A 4,042-nucleotide genomic window follows, 5' to 3' on the forward strand; every position below is an offset into this window, starting at 1 on the left:
CCTGCCCAACCTCCGCAGGCTGCCCGGCCCCCAGGCTGCGCTGGGCGAGCGTCTCTCCCAAAGGCTCCGCCTCAAGCACCACTAGGAGCCCCCGGAGCCCAGCGGGCTGTGAGGAGCCCCTCTGGGGTCAGGGCTCCTCCCTGAAGCCTCTCTCTGCAGCCGCTGGGCAGCTTGTTAACCACCCTGGAGCCCTCTCCAAGCCTTGGGCCAAAGGGAAACAGGAAAGATTTCTGCAGCGGAAAAAAAAAAAGAAAGAATCGGAGCCCAAACTGGGCTGTTCCTAGGCCCCGCCCTGCGACCTCAACTTTCTGTCCTGGCACGAGTGTCACTCTCTGTCTTTGGGTTTGGCCCGAGGCGAGGCAGAGTGCGTGGGGTCTGCTGAGACCCAGATGTGGTCTGGAAGGTCCCAGATCCTGCTGTCTCCTGGGCCCCATCCTGCAGGGAGAGCAGCGTGAGGCCCTGGGGGGCTGTTCCTCTTTCTGAGCGGCTGCTAGGAAGGGACCAGTAACGTGCAACACAGAGCCCGCACCTTGTCACCCCCCGTGCATCTGTCTGTCCTGCTGCCTCTGTGGACTCTGTAAGCCACCAGCACGGCTGGGGACCATGGGAGGCACAGCCACGACCCCGACCCTCACTGCCCTTCTCTGCCTCGGCAGGCTTTGGGGAAGGGAGGGGGAAGGGGCCCCTCTCCTCCCAGGTCTGAAGCTGAGAGACCCCAGGTCTAAGAAGGCTCAGCGGGGGCAGAACTTGGTGGGGGAGGAAGGGTGTGCTCAGCCCCAGATCTGACCCCAGCGCTCAGGGCCCAGACCAGGCCTGGAGCATCTATGTGTGCTGGGGGATGGGCGCTCACAGGGAACTCTCTCCCAGGGCTGTGCCCGGACCCATGGGACCAGGTCCAGGCAGGTGAGCCTCCCCAAGACCTGCTTCAATCCCACAAGCCCCTGGTCATCTGGGGGGAGCACAGCAGGTCTGGGATGATGGTGACCAGTCTGGAAGGGGTCTGGGGGTGACAGATGGGGAAACTGAGGGGAGAAAGGCACCCCTGACACTTCGGGTCTGATTCCTTTCCAGGAATCCACCTGACACCCTCCATCTGGGCTGACCTAGGCCCCATGGTCACCAAGGGAAGCCCTGTGACCATGTGGTGTCCGGGGTCTCTGAGGGCAGATGTCTACCGCCTGTATAGAGAGAGGCCCTCTGGACTCTGGGAGGCTAAGGCCCCACGGGACTCCAGTAACAAGGCCAGTTTCCCCTTTGAATCCTCGAGCTCAAGCCCTGCAGGGCAGTATCAGTGTGTCTCGCGCAGCAGGAAAGACAGGTAGAGCGCAGTGACCCCCTGCCCCTGGTGGAGACAGGCGGGAGGGAGGACCCGGATCCCCTCCCACTGCGGCGGCGTCCTCACAGGCAGAGGGAGCAGAGTGTGGGCGCAGGGGGACGGACGTCTCCCCTCGCAGCCCACACCTGCGGTGAGCGGGGTGACGCTCCCCCTTTAACCCAGCCCCTCCCCCTCCCTCAGGGGTGCACAGAGCCCCCCCTCTCAGCCCAGCCACGCCCTGTGGTGGCCTCAGGAGGGAGCGTGTCCCTGGCACGCAGCTCACAGTCTGCAGCGGGCACTTTGCACCTGCTGAAGGAGGGAGGTGCTGACCCGCCCGACACAGGACATCGAGGACCCATGGGAGGGGACAGGCCGTGTGCCCTGTGGGGCCCGTGAACTCCTCCCGTGGGGGGACCTGCGGATGCTATGATTCTCCCAGCTCCCTGCGCATGTGTGGTCACACCCCAGTGACCCTCTGCATCGCCAGGTCACAGGTGAGGGCCCCCAGCCCCATCGTTTCCTGGACCCCTGACCTGAGCCTTGTGCCCAGTGAGCCCTGGGGTGATGGGGGTCAGTGATACTGCCCTCCTGGGGCAGAACCACTAGCGAGAGGCTTGGGAGGGCCAGGGAGAGCTCTCACTGCAGCCCCAGTGAGCAGTGTGGGGTGAGCGTCCCCCTCGGTGCCACTGCCCCTCTCTGCAGGCGCGTACAGGGAGGCCTCCCTCTGAGCCCAGCCGGGCTCGCTCGTGCTCCGTGGAGACAGCCTGGTGCTGGTGGGGGCCCCTGTCCTGCCCCACGTCCTGACTGTGTGCTCAGCGTGCTGGGCCCAGAGTCACCCCTGGTGGGGATGGGGTGCTGGGAGGGGGTCCTAGAGCAGACACTGAGATGGGCAGTGGTCCAGGGAGAGTGAGTGAGAAAAATGGAGCGGGTGCCGGGAGATGAGAGAGACCCACACAGGGGGGCTGAGAGCAGCTGAGAGGGGGTCACAGACAGGGTCCCTGGAGAGAGGATGGTGGTCCCTCAGCTCAGGGTCAAGGGTGTCTTGGGGGTGGCTCTCTACACATCATGACCTTCCTCGCCCCCAGGAATGTACAGGAAACCCTCCCTCTGAGCCCAGCCGGGACCGTCAGTGCCCTGGGGAGAGAACACGGCCCTGCAGCGTGGCTCTGAGATCTGGTCCGATCCCCTCCATCTGTCCAAGGAGGGGTCACTCACTCCTCCCCAGAACCTTCGTCTGCAGGACACGGCTCCACCCTTTCAGGCCAGCTTCACCTTGAGTGCTGTGACCTCAGCCCACAGTGGGACCTACACGTGCTACAGCTCACTCAGCACCTCCCCCTCCCTGATGTCACAGCCCAGCGACCCCTGGAGCCCCTGCTCTCAGGTGAGGAGCCCCCTCCCCACATCCATTGAGGAGCCAGACCCTCGGCTCACAGCCCCGTCCCAGGAGGGCTCTGAGCTGGAGGAGGAGAAGAGAGACACAGGGACGCCAGCCACAGGTGGCCCCACCCCACGGAGGGACGGACAGTACAGGGGGAGCCCCTGTCCCTCTACGCCACTCACCCCACCGCAGGGTCCAGGCCGTGCTAGGTGTGTGCAGAAGGGAGGCGGGAGGGCGGAACTTTGAGGGAAGACACGGAGCTGAGAACAACATGAAGATGCAGACACGCCACACCCTCCCTCTGTCCTTGTTCCAGGCGGCACTGGGGCTGCAGACTCTCACCCACAGGCACGAGCGCCGTGTCTGCTGGGTAACAGCGTCCTCTTAGCCTAGAGGAGACAGCGTCTCCCCAGTCCTGGGCTGAGCTTCTGTTAGCCCTTCCCCACTAAACCTTTACAGAAGGGTCGCTTCCCACCGGACCTGGGGGTGGGAGTGGAGATGAAGGAAGGGGCCTTCATGTCTCAAGTATAACTGAGGTCACTGGTGCCTATTGGGTGGTCACAGTGAGGAGAAATGCATGAAGGGAAGATGCCCAGCTGAGAGAGGGGGAAAGAGCAGGTGCCCTCCTCGCCTCTGTCTGGGTGCTGATTTCTAGGAGCCCTTAGAGTCGTCACGGCACCTATGGAATCAGCCCCACGATATGAAGGGCAGAGTGAAGGTGGCCTCTCATTTTCACGTCAAGGAGGTGGTGGGATTCACTGGACAGCTACATGTAAGTCATCAAATTAGAACACTCTCTCACACCATATACAAAAAAGACTCAAAATGGTTTAAAGACCTAAATGTAAGACATGACACTATAGGACTTCCCTGGTGGTGCAGTGGTTAAGAATCTGCCTGCCAACGCAGGGGACACGGGTTCGAGCCCTGGTCCGGGAAGATCCCACATGCCACAGAGCAAGTAAGCCTGTGTGTCACAACTACTGAGCCTGCACTCTAGAGCCCGCGACCCACAACTACTGAGCCCGTGTGCCACAACTACTGAAGCCCACGCGCCTAGAGCCTGTGCTCCACAACAAGAGAAGCCACCGCAATGAGAAGCCCGTGCACCGCAACGAAGAGTAGCCCCTGCTCGCCGCAACTAGAGAAAGCCCGCACACAGCAATGAAGACCCAGCATAGCCAAAAATAAATAAATTAAATAAGTTAATTTAAAAAAAAGATAACAGGTGTTGGCAAAACTGTGGAGAAAAGAGAACCCTATGCATTGTTGGTGGGAACACAAATCGGTGCAGCCACTGTGGAAAACAGTATGCAGTTTCCTCAAAAAATTAAAAATAGAACTAC

At 61.3% G+C, this 4,042-nt stretch overlaps 1 pseudogene; it reads left to right on the forward strand.

Moving 5' to 3' along the window:
• Nucleotides 1–603: 603 nt before the first annotated feature.
• Nucleotides 604–3,084, forward strand: LOC130705691 (leukocyte immunoglobulin-like receptor subfamily A member 2; annotated as a pseudogene).
• Nucleotides 3,085–4,042: the final 958 nt, after the last annotated feature.

Source organism: Balaenoptera acutorostrata, chromosome 19 (assembly GCF_949987535.1).
Source record: "Balaenoptera acutorostrata chromosome 19, mBalAcu1.1, whole genome shotgun sequence".
Taxonomy (NCBI): domain Eukaryota; kingdom Metazoa; phylum Chordata; class Mammalia; order Artiodactyla; family Balaenopteridae; genus Balaenoptera; species Balaenoptera acutorostrata.